A 14,282-nucleotide genomic window follows, 5' to 3' on the forward strand; every position below is an offset into this window, starting at 1 on the left:
ATCAAGATTGTTTTTCTATCAGTGTACATATTGAATGAAAAAAAAATGAATCAATATTATTTGATCTTCACATTTGACATGTTAGTCAATAAAAATATTAATGAAAATTTATTTCTATCGAGATATTTAATTTTTTGGAGCAAGAGAGAAATTTTCTCAAGACAAGAAAATTTACTTCTATCAAAACTAAATTTTTTGGAGCAAGAAGCTGAATTTTCTCAAAACAAGATATTTTTTTTATTTAAATAAACTTTCTTAGATCAAGATACGTATTTCTTAAAGCAAGAGAATTAATTTTGTTGGAATAAAAAAAATTTTTTGATTCGCTCAAGAAAATAATTAGAAAGAAAAATATTTTCTCGGTTCAAGTGAACCTTTCTTTCTGTGCAGCGGGAAGTTCTAGGGTTAGCCTGCGCGGTCAACCGATTTCCAATTTTTTTTTTTTTTTTTGTGAGTACAAGATGTTATTTTTCTGTCAAAAATTTTGAAATGTCATCAAACGTTTGTTTTCAAAATTTTTTAAGTTCACATGAAGCGAAAACTTAAAAATTTTGTTATTACCATAATTATCGTAAAACTTATCTAATCTAAGCCGAGAAAAGATATTCTTCCGATATATAGATATATATTTGAATGACTCGATACTCTATACATATTTAACTGTCTAAGGTATTTATAGATCTTCCGATCCCCACTATGATCACGCTGTTACTTAACGGTTTCGAGAAAATGTACAACAAATCAGTATCAGTTGTTGATCGGGGCTCATTCAGTCGATACTTAACCTAAACCGGTGTGACGTGCTAAGCATATAAGCAAACAACTTACTAACAATTACTTAAGTTTATTAAAATAAAAAGTTTATTTACTCATAAACTTAAATTAAACCAATCCTCTTGCTTATTCACTTATCGTAAGACATCCGTCCGCTGGATTATTTTTAACTATCACGTGCACAGTGCGTAGTTAGTTTTCATTTGTTTTCAATAAACCTTATCATTATAGTCACAAGATACAGTTTTATACTATAATATCAAGTTATAAGTTATAAGTCATATGTATCTTACAAGTGACTAATTTTAAACAAAATATGTGCTTCTAATTCAAAACTTGTTACTTCCCGTAAGTACTTAGTTAATAATAATAATAATAATAATAATAATAATAATAATAATAATAATTTATTCATTACGTTTTTTCATATTAACATCCACATTAAATATCAAAAGCCGTGTGAGTATAATTAGCACCGAAAGAAAAAAACTCAATGACATTGTCAACTGTTGTATCGCGTCATCGCAATTAACGTCTAAATTTTTTTTCTTGGATTACCAAGTCTAGGAGAATTAATGGACAGTAGAACAATTGTCTGCTATTGTCACTTGTTTGGCGGAATAACGAGACACTAGACACAATATTCTAGTTACAACATTCAAACTTAGATATATATAGCAAGATTTAAGGTAACAAACATAGTACATAAGCTTGAATTCATTTCAGTCATGACCTTGTAGTAAGTGTTGTTGTCGTTGCTGTTTAGTTGCTATTAAACCGCATCGTGTCATGTACCTCTATAATGCGTACAATGTTTTTGTATTGATCCAACAACCAGTTTGACTTGATGTATTGTGCGCTTTGTATTGCATTCGATGCGATTTTTAAATAAATCGGTGACATGCTAATTACTCCGAGTAGGAATATAAACACGAGCTTTGTGAATCGACCGATTTGTGCTTAAATATGCTTAAAAAAAACAATTAATTGATTATAAAAAGCTTTGATGCTTAATCTTTATTTTATAGAGAATGTCAAGTTGAAAATGAAAGATTGAAACTCAGTTATGTAATCCCGGATTTGAAAAATTTAAGATCAAGAATTGAGCTTTCCGTGAAAAAATTTTCTATAAATTCATAGAAAAATTGATTACATTAGGCATTTGACGATATGACTTTATACGCTCATATTCGTTCGGATAGAGTCATATATGCCCATATATAATTTTGGAACTAAAGTTAGGGTTGCAATCCTCCGACAGATGGCGTATGATCGATAAATCATCTCTATAGGAGAGAGTTATGTCTGAGATAATATATTATAAAATTTAAATAAACTTTTTTAACTGTCCCAAAATGATTATCTAACATTAAATATTAATTTAATAAATTTTTAAATTTACGACCTTTTGTTCAATACGAAATGTTAATTACTACATGTATTAAAAAATAATTTTTCCGATGTTCTTAGCGGAAAATTAAAAAAAAAATAAATAAAAATTCAATAATTGTAATGATCTTTTTTTGGTATCGCGAGAAATTTAAATAGCGTGCTATGCGCGCGCCTTAATTTTGACGAATAATGAATCGTGGCCCGTCTATTGCGAGTTTCGACCTACGTCTAACTTCGAGACTTTCATGTATTTTAATTTAGAGGATATATAGCCATACATAGAAAAATCAGCAAACATTACGAGTTTTTTAATTCAAGTATGCATAAATAGTTTGCTTAAAGAGCGGTTGAAAATTAATTTTCAAACGTGTTTTGCTCATGTACACCGGAAGAACAAGATGACACTGGATATCATCCCACATTATACTCAGTGATATCTGTGGTGAAAAAAATTTTCAGATAGTAGCTAGTACAATCTAGATTATACAGGATGATATCTGGATTATACTCATTGTAATCTGGATACTATCTACTATCTGAAAATTTTCTTTACCCAGTATAATCTGGGATGATATCCAGTGTCATCTTGTTCTTTTCGTGTATAAGACGAAATTTAAAAAAACGCTTTGCTCTTCGATAAATAATTAAATTATCTATCGAAAAGCGGAACGCTTTTTTTAAAAATTTTTATTTATTTATACATAAAATGCGTTTTAAGATTCCATTTGTTATACAACTATGACAGAGATACTACCGTTTGACTAATAGAGGGCGAGAGAGAAAAAGGTGTCAATCCATCTCAACTACAAAAAACATAATAATAAGTAAATATATTGCATGCTTTTTTTTATTTCTTTAAATGTTTCATTAAAAAAAACACACTTCGTCTTAGTGACGTCACAAATTAGAGCTGTCATCTCCTGGAATTCTTTAAAAACTCATACTACTGCTTACATTCACTAGTATCATGAATGTATATTTGTAAAAAAATTACACATGCTGCCGAAAAATAGAACTTTTAAGAATGCGAGTTAAAAAAAAAATTTCAACAAAATAAAAAGAAATTGTAATGTTATTTTCAGATAGTCACTTGTAATAATCAAACGAGAAAAGTGAAATAATTCATGTGCTTCAAAATTTATGGTGTTCATTTATTCGAGAATTCAGAAGAATTCACCGTGACATTTACAAAAATATTTTTAAAAATCAAATTTTAGTTATTTTTATCTTCTGAATTGAAATAATACTTTAGTAATTTTAATTTAAATTGTGTTCTTATGAATGTTAACTAAGTAATTAATTTTTCAAAAAAGAGATGCGTATTAATTAATTAGAATGACTTTCTCTGTTTGCGGTTAGTAGAAATTTTTCACTTGATTTAGTTACTTCCTATTTCTATTGTATCACAAAGAATCCAAGGGCTGTAATTTATTTCCCGGGTGCATAGAGGTGCATTCAAATCCAGACGCTAAATCAAGTTATAAATAAAGGTTTCTTTGTACAGAGCACCAGTGTAATGTATTTAACTTAAAATAAGTATATATATATATATATATATATATATATATATATATATATATATAGGAATTTACTTGATGGCACTGACTTTGCAAGGTCGTATCGATCGTTCTATCTTCACTTAGCTGTATATTTTATTTGTCTGTTATGAAAATTCCCCGCTAAACAGGTTTATTTTTGTAAACATTGGTGATTGTTATGAAGGTAATGTGTATTTAGTTTTGTCTGATGCTTGTTTTTGTTTACAAAAAAAATTGTATTTTAGTAATTGTCAAGTAAAAGCTTAAAATAAGATTTTTATCGCTTCAATGCAGTTTTATTTTACTTTATGGCAATAATTTAACGAATGTGTAAAAACAGCTTCATGAAATACGGAAAATAAAGATTGATATTCCAGTATAAAATTTATGAACTACGATATAAATTTAGACAAATTTCCGTATATTCATTTCATCCTTACAGCTTTCGAGAGAAATTTACTTCTAAAAAAAAACTCCTTATACTTTCTTCTTTATAAATCAGCCTCTACTTCTACTATTTTGTTCTTTTTTTATAGATTTACTTCTATCTAGAAGAGGCTGCTTCAAGTTAAACCTGTTACTGAGATTCTATTTCTCAATCTTAAACCCAGTATTCCTCTTCGGCAATTGTATTTTTCGATATACTCTATCACATTTATCGAAAATCTATAAAAAATCATGAAAATCCTCGTTGATAGATTACGCACTTATATTTACCAACACCATCTCCTAGCGTTTAAATCAAAACTTTCGGAAATTTTATCTCATAATCACACATGAATTTTTTTTTCCTCAAAGTCATCACACCTATAAAGAAGAACAATTATAACTTGACTTTATGGAAGAAAAAAAAATTCAGCGAATAAAAAAATACATTATTAATGAGTTTATTATTAAAATTATGCAAGCGAGTTTATGAAATGGCTGTTGACACTCAATACGTTAATAATGTAATTGAATAATTATTGGCATGTAGTGTAAACGTTTTGTTAATTCACCTATTCATCCGCTCGCTCATTAAATAGATAGGTGCATTTATAATATTTATTATGCCGCTGGTATAGTATAATGGATAGATGATATGCACGTGCTAAGTGGTTGTATAAGTAAATAACAAAGTTACTAAATGAGCAATAATATTAGTGCTAGTATTACAAAAATAGACGAGTGCAGTTACTTAGAGTTAACTTAAAGATCTTATTAATGTAATGTAACGAGGAACCTCGATCTTATTCGGCCATGATACCGACCTCCACATTTTATGTATATACATTGTTATATATTGCTCATTATATTTATATCTGCACGCTCTCAGATAAAATACGGAAGTCAGGTCTGAAAAGTAGATTTTAGTAAAAAGAAAATTAATAATAATAATAAAATAAATAATTATAATAATAATTAATTAAATAATAGTAATAATAACAAATTAAATAATAATAATAATTTTCAATGTGTGACTCGAAGATCGATGTGTTTACTTAAAAAAGAGTTAGTCATTATTTTTAACTTAGATACCCGATCCAATTTGAAGACTATTTAATTTTTATAATTAATCTTTCACCACAAAATTTTTGGTATGAGATCTAATACCGTCCTCAAGTGAAAATATAACAATTAAAATTTTAATTTTAAGAAAAATTCATTAAAATTGTTTAAAGATGCAATTTGTGTATTTTTACCTGAAGACGGTATGAGATTTCATTAGGGAGTGCCAAAATGTAACTTCCGTGATGGACCTCTCAAAATTCCAATTTTAAGAGGTTTATTACGGAAGTTACATTTCGACACACCCTAGATCTTATAGCAAAAATATTGTGGTGAAAGATTAATAATAAAAATTAAATACACAGTAAAAAATTTTTCGTCATTGCGTAGAGTGTTAAAATTTGTGTGTAATATATTTAACATTCTAGTGTGTTAAATCATTAAATTAACACATGAGAATGTTAAATTCTATACACTAGAGTGTAATATTCTACACACAAATTTTAACACTCAACACAATGATGAAAAATTTTTTACTGTGTAGTTTTCAAATTGGATCGGGTATCTAGGCTAAAAATAATAACCAACTCCTTATTAAATAATAATAATAATAATAATAATAATAATAAAACCCGTAAGATCATTAATATGAATCGGAGCATGCACCCCAATTCATCAGTCGCCAGATTATACCTCTCCCGGTCCATCGGTGGGAGAGGTTTGCAGAGTTTGGAGCGGTTTCACGACCGTTTGGTCCTGGGTTTAACACACAAAGTTGTCAATTTCACTGCAGACGAAGATGACTTTCTTATGCAAATTGTACATAAACATAAAAATGCGCATAAGGGGTCATTCTTGTATAAGGCAGCAATATATGCGGCAAGAACCCTTGGTCTTGGAGAAATAAACGCTCTTATGGAACTCCGAAAGGAGGAATTTAATAGCGTCATCAGGAACGCCGAGGAAAAACTACTCCTTGGCGAACTGATGGACAAGTCCATGCACAGCGTGTTCTTTAAACACGTGCGTGATCATGGCTTGTCCACCCAGCTGACGTTTTCCTTCTTAAAGTCAGCTGGCCTGATGTCTGAGACTGAAGGGTTTATATTTGCCTGCCAAGATGGTGTCATTAACACTCTTGAGTACCGTAGCAAGGTGCTCCAGGTGCAGCTTCCGGACACTTCCTGTAGGAGGTGTAGACAACATCCGGAGACGCTTATGCACCTTTTGTCGGCATGTCCTGTGCTGGCGAGAGGTGCATATATCCAGCGTCACAATGCTGTCCTGAGAGTACTGTACTACTATCTTCGTCATTGCTACGGTATTGACGTGACACCAGTGCTGCCTTATTTGCCAGGAGATATACCCCAGGTTGTTGAGAATGACAGTTGCAAAATTTATTGGAACATGCCATTTGCAACAACCCGGCGGATAGATCACAACAAACCTGATATTGTGCTCTTCGACAAGGCCACTCGTGACATTTATGTCATTGAGTTCTCGGCCCCGGCTGAATACAACATCTCAGCCAAAGAAGAGCACAAAAGACAAATATATCAGGATCTCCCGTTTGAAATTGGCAAACTTTACCCAGATTACCGTGTCAAGCTTGTCGTCCTGATTGTTGGCGTCCTAGGAGGGATGAAATATTCTTTTGTATTCTCACTTGCCAAAGTTCCAGCTTGCTCATCAAAAGCTGAGTTCTTGGCAGTTAGGATGCAGAAGGCTGTTATACTTGGTTCTCTCCGTCTCTTAAGGGAAATTTTGACTTTGGCCTGCTGTGATCACTAACCGCCTTGTTGTGTGGAGTGGTCCAGCAGTAACGGATGGAGCTCAGGCTGGGCCCTCGGAGAATCGGACTCCGGGGATAACCCCCCTGAGCATTTAATAACAAAATAATAATAATAATAATAATAATATTTTGGTGATTTTCCAAAACTAACAATGACAATTATTATGTAAGTTCGCTCTAAAAATGATGTTGAAAAAAAAATTGGGATCGGATCAAGCCAGCAGTCAAATTCGATTTCAACATTCACATTAAATGTTACATTATACACGATCACTTGATTTACAACCATGAAGGTCCAGGTTCGACTCCTGGCTAGGTCTGATCCCCAAATTCTTTTTTGAAGTTATTCTCTTTCTTTTCAGTGAGTTTACATTATAATTAAAAAAATTTTTAATTTGTAAAATTAAAATTAGTAATAAAAATAATAAATAAACAGTCATAATAATAAAAATAGTGAAAGTAAATGGAAATGAAGTCAATTATGCTGTTATTTATTTATATTAATAACTAGCTAATTAATATTTTCTGCTTATTAGACTAAATTATCAATCAAACCGGCTCAAGGTTTGCGCAAAGTTTTTCTTTCAAATAAAGAGCAAAAAGAAAAGTTATAACAGTATGACAGCTTAATAAAATTGGCTCTCATAAATTTTATTAACATTGGACGGATAATCCAGAAGTTTCGACAGTTTAATTCAGTTCAGTTGAATTCATTTGCATGTGATATATCCGCTGCAATAACTGCTCGTATACTGAAGATTTAATGTATTAACATAAATCATCTGAATACATTAATATCAGCATTAAAATACCCATTGTTTATAGTTTCAGACAATCGTATTACTGTTTTGTTCTAAAGGAGTCGCGATACCATGTCATATTCTATATTAATATAATATATTTTATTCCATATTATTATAAAAAATGCATTAACATACTTACCGCATTATAATTTTTTGTCACTTTTTTTTGTCGAGTTATACTAGTTTTTTTTTTATAATGTACGCATCGGATTACTCATCACTTATAATAAATTATTTATATTATCACAACTTGTAGGAAAAGCTTGTGGTTAACTCTAAAATTTTTTTCTAGATTATTGAAATGATACTTACAGATTTTTGAATAGAAGATAAAATTTGTTGAAATAAAAAAAAGTATATGATATTTCTTTTAAAGCCAGTTGAATCCATTCAAACCCTACCCGCGTATTAAATTACGAGGCTTTTTCACCTAGATTTATCCGGCAGCAAAATACTCCAAATATCGACCATTAGTATCAGAAATTCAATTGGCATATCGCATTTATTTTGAATTATTATCACTGTTGCTACTCTTTGGTCAATTCATAGAAGCTTCAATAACGTACTGCACTCATACTACCTTTATAAAAAAATTAAGTTGATTCAAGAGAAAAACTCTAAAACCAAGTACATCCCTTCAAAAAATTGAAATATCTTGAATTAAGTATAAAATTTTTTTAATTTTAAACCTACGCAAACTATTATTATATTTAATTATTTATATATAATTATTATAATTATGTAATTATAATTATAATTTATATATAATTAAATTTAATATTATTAATTAAAAAATCAGGTTCTTATTCGAATATAAATTTACAATTTTTCGACATAAATTTTTTTTATCAAACATGTCGAATAAACGACGTCGGTGAGTGACTTTAATGAATCATTAACATCAATAACTATTTAAATAAATAAATCTTATGCTGTTCATTTTTTTTTTTTTTTTTATTATTCACCTCTTAGAAATATATTTTTTGAGGCTAAAAAAAAATTAACTTAAATTAAGAGAAAATTTCTTGAATGAAGAAAATAATTAAAAAAAATTTCACTGGCTTGAATCAAAATGGAAAATTCTTGACTTATGTAAAGCTGTCATTGACTCACCCAGCATTGACCATCAGTATCTCTGTCATTATTCAAGCAAAAAAATTAATTTATGATAATGAGTTTGTTGCTTTTTTGCTAATTAATTGCTTTAATTAGAATCTTGTTGGTTGATTAGATTCTAAGAAATCATTAGTAACGTCGGTCAATACTGGATTGTGTCAATGCTAACTTTACAGACGTAAATTCTTGAATCAAATCAAATTCACTCAAACTAAGAAAATTTTATTAGGATATCAATTTTTCTACTTAAATCAAAGAAGACTAAGAACTTCAAAATTATTTACTTGATTTAAGTAATTTTTATTTCCTGTGTTTAAACAGATATATATTTCACACTGAGGTAGTATTTCTGAATTTCTTTTCTTAATCAGGAATGTTTATCTTTGCTACACGGAAAAAAAATATCGCTCTCAAAGCAAATTGTTATGCTATAGTAGCTATCTCCACTCAACCAACTGTTAAAGAGTGACTAGAGCCATCTGGTAGATCGCTCTGGCAGGAATACAGTATTTGGCTAAAATAGCTAAACCGGTGCGCTGAGAGAGCCATACGGGATTGCTGTGAGGGGTAAATGCCTCGTTAAAGTCTCAGATTTTGCGCGCAGTCTTGTTTGTTTGCATATTTTATAACCTCCAAAATTAATATAATTATTTAACTATTTACTAGCAACCTGTACTTCATATGCGTCTGTCGAGAGTTATGGATTATGATTAAAAAAAACTTTGGCTTATTAATTTTTTGTTCTTTCAAATAGAGATATTAATAGTTTGGGTAGTTTTGAAATAAAGTTGAAAATAATTAGTGCAATGGCAGGATCTAATCCGAATAATTTAATGAAAAATGTGGTGGAGCAAATTTATAGATCCAACAAATTATTTAAAACTTCTCCAAAAAATTTCTTAAAAAATTGATTATCACCAAAAAATATATAAAACTTTGAAAATTCTTGTGAAATTTTTTTTTTAAATGGTCCATGAAAAATAAACAAGTATTATCAAAAACTTGTTAATTTAATATGTAATCTATTTTATAATTTTTAATTACTTATTCTTTTTTATTTATTCGTATAATTTTTCAATAATAATTAATTAAAGATTGAATCGATGAATAATAAAATTTTTTGTTATTAAAAATAAAATTGAATATTTAAATCGTTTTCTGGTAAGAGGGCTCTGTAAGAAAAATGTTGGTCAGCGATTCTAGCCAACTAACAGATCGCTCCAGTAGCCCTATAGTAGTGCTCTTGTAGAAATACACATTGCTACAGTAAAAATCTACGGGTAGTTATCTAATAGATGGCTTCAGTAACAATAGTTTTTTTTTCCGTGTAAGAAAATCTTTCTAACTTTGGTTAAATAGAGCCGAGTATTCTTTCTTAATAATAATTTTCCCTTTTAAATTTTATCACTGTGTTAAATATGTTTTTCTGAATTATAAAGTGTTTTTTTTTTTTTTTATTAATTAATAATTCTCAAAATATTTCGTTTGACATCGACACTCTAAAATGCTTTGCAATATAAAAAAAAAAGTCTCGCGCAAGTCAACATAATAAAGATTAAAGAGATAACTAAAAATAGTTTCTCTTTTTTCTTCCCTATTTTTTTTATTTTCATCAAAGAATACTGTACAGTCAGCTCTCAAGTTGTATTTTATATTGCACATTGCACGTGTATATCTAAAGATCCCAAAGTAGCAGGTATACATCCAGAGGTTGCACTCAGGCCGGCAATGCGTGAACTACCACGTCATTTGGGTACCCCAAAAATATCCTTCCTTGCCAGACCAGTTTTGTTATTCTCGAGCCAGTCTTTATCTTCATTTTCTTACATTAGGCTTTCCGTTGCGTCAGTTCGTGGATTTTGACTCTGGCGATCGGGACGTGGAAACTCACTTGCTCCTTTTCTTCGGTAACTACATGATATTTTCTAAAAATAATTAATTTAATAATTAATAGTATAATAACAAATTAATTAATAACAAACTCGAGCGAAATTCAATTGAAAGTTTTTACATTTATAATTAATTAAGTTATAATTTGGCCGCTATTAGGTAATTTACCGTTAGTTTACTCTTCCTCAAAGTTTCGTAATAAGCAGTGATGAAAAAGTGTCGCATCGAACCATCCTCGTTCTCTTTAGTAGCAAAACTCTCAAAGCAAGGCTACACTTGAAACTCTTTGGGAAAATTATACCGTGGCGTATATATTTGTAAGAGAAATAAAAAAAAAAAAAAAAAATTGCTTGAATTCAAAGGAAAAAAATACGAGAGTCGGGCAGAAAAATATTTTATTCCAGTTTTGTCTGTTTTAAATAAAAATAAGAGTAGAAAAAAGAAACCGGTCGTCCCTGTACACTAGACATTAATTTTTTTTTTTATTATGGTAAAGTAACGGTCCCTATGTATGATAAGCTCGGCAAAAATTAGCCATCTATGGCGTTACAGTGAATTATTGACTATTTTTTAATGTATAAAATTTTGTTTATTTTCTTTGAACATTAAAGAACTGTCAACAACTCTAGACAAACTCTCTGTGGAAATATCAACCCTTAACATTAATGTTAACAGCTCATCACGGAATTTTACATTTCTTATTTAAAAAGGATAAGATTTTTTTACACGCTTTTTATTATAATAATGCTATACACTGATAGAAAATTTATGTTGACTCAAGAGATATTTTCTTGATCTAAGAATTTATTTAGGAAGACAAATGATTATTTTGCTTTAAGAATTTCTTGTCTTGATTTAGATTTTCTTGGCTTAAGAGCTGTATTATCTTCAATCGATACATTTAGTTTTTCAACCAAAATAACATTACCGTTTAAAAAACTTAAAATAATTCATCAAAGTATATTTCAAAAACTAAATAGTCTTTAATTGTTATACCGAAAAAAATTATTTCTTGGAAATAAATAAATTAATGACTCAAAAAAAAGCCATTCTTAACACAAGTCGGTAATATCTTGAATCAATGTTGTGGCCTATCTTGAACCGAGAGACAAAAATTCTTGAAAGAAATATGTCTATATCTAGTTTCAAGAGTTCAAATTTTGAAGAAAAAAAGTTTCTTAAATCAAGATTGTTTTTCTTTCAGTGTAGCTATGGTTATAGCTTCACCTGTATGTTTGTTTATATGTTTGTAACCGATTACTTTGGGTGCGATTTTGATCCACTTTAAACGGTCAAATTTAATTTAAACTTTGTAGATTTATCAATGAACGATGACAATACACTAATTCGATAAAATCATTTCACTACCCAATTTTCAAAATAAGATTTTTGTTAATTTATTTAACTTTTATCTGTAGTCGGTAAAGCAGAAATTGGTGTTAATTTTTATTTTCAATCATTATCTTTAACCAATTTATCTAATATTAACAAATTTTCGAATACCAAAGAGGATTTTAATTCAACAAATTAAATAATAGTTTAACCAGACTAAAAAAAATACACTTTTTGCCGAAAACCGAATTAAAAAAATAGAAAACAAATTTAAATAAATATACATTAATATATTAATATATTAATAATATTGTAATTAAGAAAAAAATGTATGTTATTTTAATAAAAGCGTGGGGTGCTTTTTGAGATATTATCGCAATGACAATCCTTCTTATATCCGTCAATAAAGCATTTATAACTATTGACACAATGCGCCCGATACTTCTTTTATAATAAAATACAGTTTTTGCATCAGGTTATTTATTTATTTATTTATTTTTTTGATATGTTGGAGATATTTATTCTAAAGTTAGATATTAAGAATTTTGAGCTTATCAAAAGCAAAATAGAGCCGAAAAATGATTTAATTTAATAACTTTTTCGCATTATTTGACAAATATTGTAATAAAAGAATAAAAATTTTTGAGTTCATCTGATAAAATGTAAAGATTTTTCTGTCACGTTACTTAAAAGACAGATTATCTTCAAAAACTCGTTACTTTAAAATGCTCAAATATTTAGTAACGTCATGGTAACTCATAGAAAGGAGGGATGAGGTCATCAGTATTTAATGAATACGTCAGTAGCAAGTTTGAAATTCACCGGAACAATGCATAGCAAGGACGCTCGTAAAAACGGTCCAAGTGTTTTCTTTAATTGTTTACATAAAGAAAGAGCATATATATTTCCTTACTGTAAGTTTATATCAAACTAGATTAAGGAGCACTTTATTTCGTAAGTTTACGACCAAGGAAGAAATTAAAGGCAGATGCTATTTATCTTAAAAAGTCTTTAAAGTAAATAGTAAAATGTAAAATGTTGACTGCTTTTACAACCCTCTTTCCATGAGGACTTCAGAAATAAATTTTTGGTTCTTTGCTGTGGAAAAAATTTTCCAATATGGGCCGACAAAGCTAATTTTAATATCTTGCCATATTCGGTCATATATGGTCTTATAATCACGTCCTGTTTTTTTATTTCTCAAATTTTATGATAAATTTAATTTATTTCGAGATATTACGTATGGTTCTAACTTTTAAGAAATATTATTTTTCACATTTAGTTTACTTTACAAATGGAAAAATTTATGATTTTTAAAAATCATTTAAAGTAGAGAGTTTATAATTCTCCTAGTTTAGGGTTGGCAGTAAATCCCTAAAGATAGAAACCGACTCAATAATTAACTATGATTTTTTTAACTTCTCGCTAAGAAAATTGAAAATTTTCAAAAAGAGAAGTTATTGTTTTTACCGTGTTTTCCGAAAATCGAGTTTTTAACATATCTTGACGTTTTGAGGTCCTAGGAAGCTTCCTTGACTATTCTCGAGATGATGTCTGTATGTAAAACTACGAAAAAAATTTTTTTCAAATCAAGTTTTTTTTTCATAACTTTTAAACGGCTCGATCGATTAATTCCAAAAACTAATCAGCTCTCAACATAATAAAACCACGTCGATCGCCACCAAGCCGGTAAAAATCGGTTGATTCGTTCGTGAGTTATCATTGACGAAAGAAATCGAATAAAAGCGTTTTTTTCGAATTACACCGAAACTTCCAGTCTTATTAATTTGTGTTTAAAATTGTATCATAAAATTTTAAAAACTGCGTCGAATGCCGCCAACTGCATGAAAATTGGTTCATTCATTCAAAAGTTATTGCGGTTTGAAAATTCAAAAAATAGTGTTTTATCAAACTTCTATCAGACTTTTGAGCTCGGAGAGCTCAAAACTACATGAAAATTATATTTTGGAGCTCTTCGAGTACAAGAACGTAATAAGCGCAATTTTGAGCACTTAATTATGAAAGTAGCGGAAAGTTGCAGGGATGACCTACGGGTTCAACCGTTTTTTTAAATTTTTTTTTTACTTCCAGACCAAAAATTATATATGATGATACATTAGGGATAGGGCTGATATGGACATGTAAAATCATATCATT

General features: G+C 29.3%; 1 protein-coding gene across 2 annotated transcripts in view; it reads left to right on the forward strand.

The window, feature by feature from the left end:
• Positions 1-750: 750 nt before the first annotated feature.
• The window catches only part of LOC141528190 (sodium-coupled monocarboxylate transporter 1), a 46,642-nt gene continuing 33,110 nt past the window's right edge, over positions 751-14,282 (forward strand). The window contains exons 1-2 of one of the 2 annotated variants that reach the window (XM_074244112.1): positions 751-1,122; positions 1,230-1,463. The gene's annotated coding sequence lies outside the window, so the exon portion shown is untranslated. The remainder of the gene's footprint in view (positions 1,123-1,229; positions 1,464-14,282) is intronic. The other variant, XM_074244113.1, reaches the window with a different exon arrangement.

This window comes from Cotesia typhae, unplaced genomic scaffold (genome assembly GCF_013202065.1).
Source record: "Cotesia typhae breed Kobodo isofemale line unplaced genomic scaffold, CoteBio_Ctyphae contig_43, whole genome shotgun sequence".
Classification (NCBI taxonomy): Eukaryota; Metazoa; Arthropoda; class Insecta; order Hymenoptera; family Braconidae; genus Cotesia; species Cotesia typhae.